Raw genomic sequence first — 12,132 nt, 5'->3', positions numbered from 1 at the left:
GAGAGAGAGAGAGGGATGGGTGGGTGGTTTTTTGTTTTGTTTTTTTGTCATCTGTGAACAACTCATTTCAAGCCTGCAAGTTGCTGTACCATTTCCCCCCGCCAAAGAGGGAGAAAAATAATAATTCTTCAAATAGCAAGCTTATACTAATGTTGCACGGATATGTCAGTCTCTTTCAGTGCAGCAAAAGACACAAAATCAGACTTTGGCTTAAAATATCAGTCTCTTTATGACTGCATTTGTCAGGCTGCCTGAACATAAGAGATACACAATTCATGCATTCAGATGGAAAATATGCTGGCTAAAATTGAAGAATTGGCTTTGGAAACATGGCATCATATGCTAGAAGCAGATTGGCAGATGGTCATTTCTTCCAGTTGCTTCTCGTTTCCCATTTCATGTCATGTCTAGTCAATAACATCCCCCTCCCACTCTCTAAAAAAAGACATAGCACTAGAGACATTTTAGAATGTCTCCTTTTTTAGATTGTAAATTAGCACAAGACATACAAAGTAGCAAAAACTATATAAAATTAGGCCATCATTTACTGATGTAGGACTTTCAAGACTTCCTTCAAGGGATTCTTTCCACAATGAACTTTCCCATGCTGACATCTCATGCACAATGTGCAGTGATGTGGTTTTTTGTTTTGGTAGGCAGGAATAGTCGCGCATGTGACCTGTAGTGCAGGAAGGGGAAATAGTAGGCCAAGGGGCTGAATACAACCCTCTGGGTGACTTTACTTAGCCCTTGGGAGTCTCCTGAGACACATTTATTTTTCCAGGCTGGATCCCTCAGTAATCCTGCTCTGTGGCCTTCTCAAGTGTTTTTGTCTGGTTAGAATACATCATTGAACTCTGATAAAACCCCTTGCAGGCTCAGCCGTCGTGAGCCTCTGCCACCCATTGAATGTCATGTATGTAGGAAGAGAAAATACCTCAGTACCACTTGTTTTTGGTTCAATCAGGCCACAACTTTATTGACTACAGGTGTAAGTGAGTCTGACTGATGCATTGGTTATCTCCTGCATCAACCAGCCTTCTGGAAGGTTTTCCTGGGGTCGAGGACATGATGTCTCCCACCAGCCATTGGGCATCCTCTGAGGGCTACGGCAATGGCAGCAGGGGCGTGCCTCAACTGCCATGCCATGGACAAGGTGAGCAGACTTGGTGGGTGGAGGGGAGTGTGTGGAGAGTATGCAGCCTACCACTGCTTTTTCTTCTGGCATGTGGCCCTGGAATGTCGCTGAGAAGGGAAGGTTGCCCTTGACCTGAAAGAGGTTCTTCCCTCCAGTTGTAGTGGTACAGTCCAGGTACAGCTGGTAGAGCCCCACAAGAACTAGACCTTTATAAGTTTACCTTGCAATGTGTTCATCGCAACTGGTAGCTTCTGAAAGCAAAAGTATTTTTGTCCACGTATAAACGATACACAGATAACAGCATTGGGTTTTAAGGGAAATAATACTCCTCTTCCATATAATTAAACTGTCAGGGGAATTTGATATTTTGATCTATTTCTGTCTATAAAATTCAATGAATAATAAAAAAAACCCAACTCTTGCAAATGTAAACACTGAAGAGAATTCTGTTATAACAATTATTTGATGAAACTCTTTTGGTCTCCCAAATACCACACGTTGAAGCTAATCCCAGTAAGCTGCAATAATCTTTCAATGTTTGCTCTGAGCCCATCAGCTCAGAATTTTGACGATCAGTCCAACTTCATTTCTCAATTTAATGGCTTAGAAGGTTATTCAGGTTATTCAGGCAGTTTTCGCATATAGTCACAATGTCTGTACCCACATGGATTACCAGTACTTGGTAATACAGAACTCAGTGAGTTTAGGGCACTTTTCTTTGGGAAACAATGGAAATGTGCCACCGGAAGAGCTGTAACTTAGTGGTAGAGCCTCACCTTTGCAGGCAAAAGTTGTCATGGCATCTTCCCTGGCATCTCCAAGTAGGACTGGGAATGTCCCCAGCATGAAACTCTGGAGAGCAGCTGCCAGTCAGTGTGGATGATACTGACCTACCGGTATATGTATTCATGGTCTGCATCAGAATATAACAGGTTTCTATGTTCCCGTTTACAGAGCTACAATCCTGGATCACGCAGCCATAGTGATTTGAATCAAATTCCTATCTGCTATAGATAATCAGTCTTGTACTCAGCTCAGATGTCTCTCTAATAGCTACAACCCTAACTCTGTGCATCACCAAGAAAGAGGACAAAAATAGCCCATAATTGCATGGCGTTTGCACAAAATGTGAATATGCTGATTTATATGTGTAGTTGCTAATTTAGAAGTAATTGCTGAAAAAGAAATAAAAGTACAATGTGGAAGCCTGTGACTAGGTGACCTGTGTGCCTATTCTGCCTAAGGTCCAGACACTAACTCTTGGTGAGCAGCAACAAGGCTCCAGCTTGCCTTTCTTATGGTTATCTTTAAACTGGACTTGAACCAGACAGCGGCCTTTCAAACTGAGAACAGCCACCCTAAATTCAATGCACCACTGTGTTAAGCCCATCATTTGCAATGCAAACTAACTGTGCACAACATTCATTAGTTTACACTCATTGTCTGTCTCAGACAGGAAGGCCTCTTCATTCCTTCTCAATAGCCAAACTAAGGGTGTGGGGGGTAGCATTTGGGGCTGCAGTCTTCACCATACTTACACTAGGAAAGAAGTTCCATTGACACAGTTGGATTTGCTTCTAAGTAAACATCCACAGGATTGTGCTGCTAGGTGGCCAAGATCTGGAAAGAGCTGTTATGCTATCCCAGATGACTTGTTGCTTTTTTTTCTCATGCAAAAAGAGCTCTCATAAAGCACCTCTGAGTTGCTTTATCTGCAAGATGTAGACTAATGTTACATTGCAACATTATTTTTGGCCATCCAGTGTAAAATGTTTCCCATTGTCAGACGCAAAAAAACACCCCCCACCCCCGGTCTTCTTTAAAATGCAACAAAATAACCAGTAATGACAAATGTGTTTCACAAAAATTCCACAATCCCATAGGTACAGCAGATTTCCTGGGCGTTGATTAATATTGGGTCTAGATGATAAATGAGATCTCCTGCTACTTCACAATTGCTAGTGGAAAGGAAGAAATTTCTATTCATGGATCAAAGCTGCAAAATTATAGAGCATGAAAGGACCTGGGTTAACTAATCCAGTCCCTTGTGCCGTGCAGATTCACCGGAACTAAATCATCCCAGACAGAAGTTCACCTGGGCTCTGCTACAAAACCTCCAGAGAAGGATATTCTTCACAATATTAGTGTGTGCGGCACAAATGTTTTTGTTTAAAAAAATAAACATTCTGCCAGAATGCATATTTGACTGCTTCCTTAGTCCACACCATAATGGGAAACAAAAAGCCTCTTCTGGGGGGAAATCCCAGGGGTATTGACCTGTGATATTGGCGCCTATGCACAGAGATATGATGAAACTGCATTGACAATACTGGGGAATGCAGCTCCAGTAATTGTTTTGCTTCCTTCTTCCTCTTATTTTTGAAAAATCATAAACATGCATGCATGTGCTCAGTCATCACGCAAAGTTTGCTCTTAGGCCTCCATGCTCTGTCGGGGATTATATGTGGAGAATTCACCAAAATCAGCAAAATATCAAAGTATGGTTTCCACAGGCACTGGACCCAATCATACCTGAAGCAATTTGCGAGGCTCCTGTACATTGAAGTTTGTTGGATTGTCCCCCCGCCCACATCCCCCGCTTGGCCACAACAGGGCTATCACACTGAATTGCTTATAATTCATTCTTCTGGGAGGCATCGAATAAATAAGCTGTTTAATAATATTGTTGCAGAGTATATTTTTGAGGCACGCATGGCTCAAAGGCAATCGCTTCAGTCACTTTGAAGGAAACTTCATTTCTTCCCTGAGGAGGCTAAAGTATCATCTTTCAACATTGCCTCCGTCTGATGTGGGACGAGAGAAAGTCCCTTGCTTCCTATGGCGTCTTTGAAGTGTGGCTACGGCATAGCTTACAGGAGAAACAAATCAATGTTGGTAAACTAATGAATTATTTCCTACTTTGGCACCAAAAACCTGCAGGGACACGAAAGGAGACCACAGACTGAAGCGACTAAGTCTGGTGGGTAAAGTGTAGCATCCAATTGGCTGATATTTTTGGACCATGGTAGTTTTGTCCTGTGGATTTCAGAGCTAGGCTGCAATCCTAGACACATGTACCGGGGAGTAAAGCTTATTGAATTCAGTGGGATTTACTTCTGAGAAGACACACATGAGACTGTGTTGTGAGAACATCAGCGAACATCAGTGCACTGCTTGCTGCTGTCTTGGACTGCACAGTAAAGTATTCAGCAGATGTGCTGCACATTCACAGTTGTGTGTTGGGCCAGTCCCCTCCTCCTTGTCCCTCTTCATTGTCTCCCACCACCAATTCCTGGGCTCCGAGCCTTCTTCCCTTAGGGGTTCCCCAGCAGGGCTTCCCTCTGTGACATATTCTGTGGGCCCCTGACTACTGGAATGATTTCAAGGGAACACAAGGCAGCAACAGGGGAATGAAGGCTGAGAAAGCCCTTTCTGATTGCAAAAATTTAATCGCAGTTCTTAGGATCCAAACCTATATACAGTGGTACCTTGGTTCTCAAACTTAATGCATTCCGTCCGCCCGTTCCAAAACCAAAGCGTTCCAAAACCAAGGCATGCTTTCCCATAGAAAGTAATGCAAAATGGATTAAGCCGTTCCAGACTTTTACAAACAACCCCTAAAACAGCAATTTAACATGAATTTTACTATCTAATGAGATCCATAAAATGAAAGCAATCACTGGTCAACAACAAATTTGTTGTCTGGAAGTCCGAAATGTTCAAAAACCAAGCCGCATCAGATGTTTGGCTTCCAAAAATTGTTCAAAAACCAAAACGCTTACTTCCGGGTTTTTGGAGTTTGAGAACCAAAGCATTTGAGAACCAAGGTACCACTTTATATGGAGAAGCAACCAAAGGCTTATGACTCTTACACAACTGCTCTTTCTTAACACCTCTGCAGGATTGATTCTGCAGCAAGGCAACAAACAAATGCTGGCCTGCCCAGGAGCTGTAATTTATTTCTTAAAATAGCAGTACATGCACATTGCCTTCCCTGTAATTGAAAACCCCAGTGACAAAAGACACACACAGACTGCTATGCAACAACAAGTACTATTGGAAAGCGCAACATGTGAGCATCCAGAGATGCAATTTGAGAACACCCGAAAGGAAAGAATAGGGAAGGCTTTGTGAGCTTTGTGAGAGCTAGACGAGATTCAGAAAGTACCTGATGCCATTATTTGTGGATTGGCCTGCCAACAGAGCCATGCTGTTGTTAGCAACCCCAATAAAACGATTTTCCCCCATAACTGGGCTGTAGTGTAGCAGAGAACACAAGGTGGCTTTGCTTCTGAAACCACAGTGTACTTCTGTCTTATTATCTAATGTTTGGAAGCCTGATGCAATGATGAGCCAAGCCATCATGAATTAATGTCATTTTGGAGAACTCTAGTGAGCATTAAGTTTATAATATACAGAGACTTTAACTTCAGTATTAATTGCATGTTATTAATTCACACTGTTGACAAGACAGAATCATTGCGATTGAATACATGTTGTCCTTCTCTTTGACACACTTGTACTACTAATTGACCTGCCCACATTGATTATATTACGCAGCGCTAGGGGATGGCATTATTTCATCCCCAACCAGAACATTACACATGCCAACTTTGCTCCCCTCTTTGTCTCTTTAGGGAATGACATAAAGGTGAAGCTAGAAGGGACTTGCCTAATTTTAATGACCTCCAGTCAAATTTCATTCCAAAGGATCTATCCACAAGCAGTCATCTGAGCATATTGAAAGTCCTACTCAGCTGGGCTCTAAGCTTTCCAAATTGCCAGATTGTTTCCATGCCAATTAATTGGGATCGTGCTCTGCTGCAGCTCATAGCTGCTCTTATTCCTGTTTATTTATTTTTGGTAGGTCATTGTATGTTGAAAATAGGCAGGTTAGGAACTTACTAGCGCATCTCCAATGGCTGGTTCACACATGCATGTTCATCAGTTGATGACCACATGACCAAGTGATAACTTACATGTAGGATATAGTCGCCACAGAGCAAACAGTATGGATCAAAATCCCACAGACATTGCTTTCATATGACTGCACATCACTAAAAACTTATTTTTGTTTAGGCACACCTACCCATGGATTTCCTTTTATTCTGTACGTTTGCTTTTAAAACTGTTGAATGTTTTACTATTTCTATTGTTTTTAAATCCATTTTTCTTGCCACTTTTGATAAATATTTTATTCATTCCATTTTATGAAAGCTGTTTAGAGGTTTTTTTTGATGCAGTGGAATATAAATCTTGCTTAGCAAATAATATAATTATTTAACTCTAAATAGTTTCCTGAGAGAGCAGCTTACATATTTGATGGTAAGTAATCTTTTTTTAAAAACAAACAAACAAACAAAACAGGATTTATATACCATTTAATTATCAAAACCTCCACATGGCTTACCTAAAATATAAATTAAAATAACCAATAAAATCCTATGTTAAAAATAAGCTGAGAGATATATTAAAAATATGTTATATTTACATGTCTGGGCAGGTTTGCCTAAACTAGAAAGTTTTCAGTAGATGCCAAAAAGAGTACAGCAAAGGCACATACCTAATCTATTCCCCTGGAGGGAATTCTTATTTGCTACAGGTGAACACTGAAGGCACTAGATATACTACATATGGGTTCACAAAATGTGTCTAACATTCAGAATCACAAGTTTGTGGCAGTTTGTACCCAAATGGCAAAATGGATTCATTTATGGGAAGAACAGAAAGTCTGGGGAACAGTCTGGCAATCCTGCAGTCCCAGTTGCACACAGGAAAGCCATAAAGTTTTAAAAACCTAAGGGTAGCCGTAAAACTAGACAGCGTGGCTCATCAAATCTGCAAGGTTACACTTCCTTTAAACTGCTGCCAGACATCATCATCATCATATTTTATTTACATCCTGCCCATCAGGCTGAGTTTCCCCAGCCACTCTGGGCGGCTCCCAATAGAATATTAAAAACAGAATAAATACACCAAACATTAAAAACATCCCTAAAGAGGGCTGCCTTCAGATGTTTTCTAAAGGTCAGGTAGCTGTTTATTTCCTTGACATCTGATGGGAGGGCGTTCTACAGGGAGGGCACCACTACCAAGAAGGCCCTTTGGAACAAGTCTGATACAACTTTGGGGAGAGTACATTAGATCTGGAATTAGTGATGTCACTGAACTAAGATATTTATTAGGCTACAAAGCATGCTCAACAATTGTAATTTCAAACGCCTGCCAACATTCCCAAAGGAAGGCCAGCTTAATCTTGTACAGATCAGAAGACTGATGGTGCTATATTGCTATAAGCCTGCCATAGACATGTTGTGTACATTGCTACCCCATATCAGAACTGGCAGTGGATAAAGTCCCATTCATAAGATGAACAAGTGCAGAGCAAATCTAGCTGAATACTGTCTTTTGGGGTTCAAGCAAATGAAGTAGATTAAAAAAGACGTAGCTGCTTAATAAGGAGTTCTTTGACTATGTTAATTGAAGTTACAAAGTACATAAAAGAAGAAGAAACCAAATTCCTAATGCACTCTGTTAAATCATGTTGCATAAAAGCATAGTTCCTTGAAAGGCATCCATCAAATAACAAATTCAGAATTTTGCTGTAAATCATTACTCAGGAAAAAACAGGTTCCTTGAAAAGTCATTCATTAAATCAAGCCACAAGCACACATTTTTGAGTACAACAAACTGAATTAGCAGATAACTTTATTAAATAAATATGAGTTTAAATATGAGTTTCTGTGTTGCTAAATAAAAATAACATTAATAAAATTAATCATTATGATTAATAGTAACAACCTTCTTGTCACTCTAGGAAATGATTAGAGTGGTGAACTCTTATGTGTTATGTTATGTGTGGTAAGCATTTTTTCAAATCTTGCTTTCTTTTCACATTTCATGTATTGCTGAGACTTGTATTTTGGGGCTTGCAAATATGTGACTTGGGAGCTGATACTGGTTGCCATAAACACAGAATTATAATCCCTGAATTCTTCTCCAACTTGGATTTTACTCCAAGCTGGAGAATTGCTCTTTTACCTACATTCATCAATATGCCCCGCCCAACTCCCTTTAAAAATAAAGAGACTCACAAAAAGCCCTTGGGAAACCACACTTCCAGTCTGTGGTATTTACTATTGACACTGCCACACTGTGTAACATCACATCAGGTTGTCAGGGGTTAGTTGTGATTCCTGCAGTGTAGGAAGTTGGACTAGATGACACTTTGGGTCCCTTCCAACTGTACAATTTGATGGTTCTAGGTGGCAAAGAGGTCTTCCTGCCCTCCTACCTATTGCTCAGAACTGTTGAAGTGCCAGCCCATGAAGTCAAATGAGAGCTTCTGGCGAGATTATGTGGGAGAGGAAAGGAATAAATTTGTTGAAGGGAGAGATGAGGACTCATAAGGTTGCAGTTAACCGAATTTACATTGATTCTGAAATAACCCATTTCCTTGATTACTTTGGGCTTATGTAAGCTGAAGTAAGATTCCCCACCGGTTCTTACTTATAACCTTAACAGAAAGACAGACCTTTGTTCTATGATAGCTGATGCAATTCTATTGTTTCTGGACACACTCTGGTCATCTGCTTGACATTAGGAATAGCCACTCAAATGGCCGAGAAACTGTTCAGATGCAGCTCTCCAGTGGTTATGCTAGAATATAGCTCATTTTGCCTTGACAGTTGGCTACAGTTTGGTGTACGTTTAACTGCCCTATAATTTCGAACACATCTTACTAATTTTGGTCTTTCAGTAATGGTTTGCACCTGTCTTGGGTTTCATTGCCTATTTAAAAATCAATGAACCACAAATACTTGAGGCCTGCTGAAACTAACCATATTTCCTGTGACTTTGAAAAACTATTGATCCAAATATGCTCCCCAGTAACTGCATGTCAAGTCTTTATAGCAAGGTTAATTCACTTTATAGCCTTCTTAACACAGGAGGGTTTGTGCTTTATTACATATCCAGTACTCCAGATAGGATGCAATGAATTTTAAAGTATCCACAGTGCAAGGCAGATCCAGTGTGTTAACCAAGCTCAGCATTTCCCATCCAACCTTCTTAAAAAGATTTTTTTTATTTATTTCAAATGGGAACACAAAAACAGAAGCTTGCACTTATTTTTGTTTGCATTTAAGAAGGGCAGAGAGTCACCAGAAAAGGTCAAATGCTATTTCTGGAGGGTTTTTTTTTTGGTTTTTTTGCAGGGTCCGTCTGACAAACATGGGACAGAAAAGCATTCATGAAGCAAAATGCCACTGCTTCCGTAAGCCTTGGTGTAAAAATAAAATTCTGAAGTTCTGAATATTAGAGAAAGAATAATGTTCCAAGTCTTACAACTTCTGAACTCCTAAAAGGCAGATTATTGTTATGCAAAGTAGTCTTCCCCCAAAACTTCAGTTTAAAAGTTCCATTGGATATGCTTCGGGTCCCATTGTCAATTTCCTCTACAGTCTAATTCCTGGCAAAAGGCACATAGGAGTTAGTTAGTGAGCTACCCCTGGCTCACCTCATAGTTTCACCTTGTGAATTTTCTCAGAAGACTATCAGGAAAAAGTGAGGTCCTTCCAAGGATTCAACCAAGCTTCAGAAGGAAGCCCCTTCCATGCCAGATTTTCCCTTTCCCAAGCAAATTTACCTTAACAATAGTTGAGAGAGTGAGACAAGTGGGTAGGTATGAAACAGCTGGCATCGTATAGGCCTCTGGCTTCTGATCTCAGGGACATCCTTAGACACTTGTGTGCATGAAATCTACTTTAATTGACTTGGGATGCACTAGGTCCTAAAATCCCCTTCAACTGCAACCGTGCACATGCTTGGAAGCATCAAAATCTTAACCAGGCTTCTCAGGCTTCTAATGTCCCCTGTTATACCTGTAGATTCCCTGTCCTTTTCAAGCATGGTTAGTTTGCTTGGGAAAGGAGGGGTCTGGTGGGGAGGGCTGTCAAGTGGGGGGGCCTAATATAACCTGGGTCTGATATTGAGAAGGCACTGGAATTCGGGGGTTGTATCCAATGCTAACCCTACCCAGAGACATTGAAGTTAGTAGATATGACTGACTTAGGTTCATTAACCCTGCCCTGGGGTCCCTTTTTCTTAAAGCATTAGTAATTGCTGAAGGGGGCATTGGGGAGTGGGTGAGTTGCAGAGAAAGCCTTGCTCAATCATTTCCACATCTTTCATTTTTCTGCCCCAAATGAGCCCCACAAGCCTGGTGACACCTCACGGTATCCTGGGACGGTGTCAGGGCTCCAGCATCCTAGCAGGGTTCATGTCTGACATTTCTTGCGGGTTACCCTTTAAATCATGCATCACCTCCCGCCATTTCTTAGTACTGGGTGACTGAGCGAATGATATTTTTATTCAAACCGTTAATCTACTGCCTACATTGAAACAAAACTCTTAAGTGGTAATTTTGCCCAATACCCGTCATACAGCATCCCTCTGGGGCACTGAACTGCTCACCACAATCACAGGGTAATCCCACTGAAGAGCACTAGAATAGGAGGGCGCCCAGTGCTAAGGGCCCCTTTCAAGCCTGAAGTTGGTCCTCTGTTGACTCTGCCTGCTCCCTCATGGAGTTCTAAATTCATGTTTACAAAGGTGTTGAACATGTATCCATTGCACGTCTGCTCCAAATGATCCATCCCCATCCCAGAAAAAGCTGCCGTTCTTTTCAAAAAGTTGCTGGGAGAATTATACATGATTACTTCTGTATACACTCTCTAGTGTGAACCTTTGCTACAAAAGGTAGATAAGAGAAAGATGGTGCTTTACTTGTACAGTGGTACCTTGGGTTAATAACTTAATTCATTCTGGAGGTCCATTCTTAACCTGAAACTGTTCTTAATCTGAGGTACCACTTTAACTAATGGGGCCTCCCGCTGCCGCCGCACGATTTCTGTTCTCATCCTGAAGCAAAGTTCTTAACCTGAGGTACTATTTCTGGGTTAGCAGAGTCTGTAACCTGAAGCGTCTGAAACCCGAGGTACCACTGTATTCAGTCAGCGGCTTCAAATATTGATAAGCCTATTATTTACACTGATTAGCCTACTGTTGATCAGAAATAGATAACCAGTATATTGTATCTTAAAGACACATAATGTAGCAGTTGTCATGCTTTAGTCTGCTGAAGGATGAACCCCCAGCTTGATACAAAATGAGACCATCTCAAAAGAATTCAGAGTTAATACATACAATCTCGACTCTATTCTGAGCTCATCACCCCAGACACTTTCTCATACCTGGTGCAGGGAAAGTTTATGGATGGGCCTCCATCAGGATCGCATTAAGCCTAGACAAGGAACTTTGGAAATTTAAGAAAGGAAGGAGCTAGGGGAAAGGAAGGAACAGTGATAATGGCAAGAGGAAGGGCTTACAGTCCTGATTTCTTAAAAAGTTTGGAGGATTTGAATTACAATGGGCTTGGGGATGAAGTGAGATTGTCATCAGAAGCTGCCGTCCAACAACAGGCATCATCATTAATTTCAGCCACACATTGCCATTACTGGAGAATCAAATGTTTAGATATGGCCCTAGAGAGGAGCAATCCTTTCAAAGTTGTTGCTTATTCTCAGGTGACAGCAAGAAAACAGAGAAGAAAAATAACTTCACATAGCAATATTTGAACACCTCCCGCTTTTATGAAAAGAATTTGTTTTGTTGCTAAACAGAAACTGGAGTTCCATTACCTGCTGACAACACACAGAGGGGAAAAGTCAAGTCCATGTAGAAATCACCTTGTATACATTAAAACAAAATGCATAAGCTACAATGGCAAATTCTTAGTCCTCTCAGTGCTAAAACAAACCAACTATGATCAAGATTACACACATCAACTCCCCATTGATATATAAAGGGGAATTACAAATGGTTGCTGATAAATTGTTTCTTGTGGGCTGCAAGAAATATCATGCATAATCCTCCCACTAAGAATGAAACACCACAACAATGCAGCCATCAAAGCCATCACTAAAGCAATCTTC

At 41.0% G+C, this 12,132-nt stretch overlaps 1 protein-coding gene across 3 annotated transcripts in view; it reads right to left on the bottom strand.

Annotated features, from left to right (window-relative positions):
* FSTL4 (follistatin like 4) overlaps positions 1-12,132 on the bottom strand; it is a 343,973-nt gene that overhangs the window by 134,547 nt on the left and 197,294 nt on the right. The window lies entirely within an intron of this gene.

The sequence above is a fragment of the Podarcis tiliguerta genome (assembly GCF_965153285.1).
Source record: "Podarcis tiliguerta genome assembly, chromosome: 2".
In the NCBI taxonomy this organism is placed as follows: Eukaryota; Metazoa; Chordata; class Lepidosauria; order Squamata; family Lacertidae; genus Podarcis; species Podarcis tiliguerta.
The sequence above is the reverse complement of the archived record's forward strand: the minus strand, read 5'-3'. Positions and strand labels throughout refer to the sequence as shown.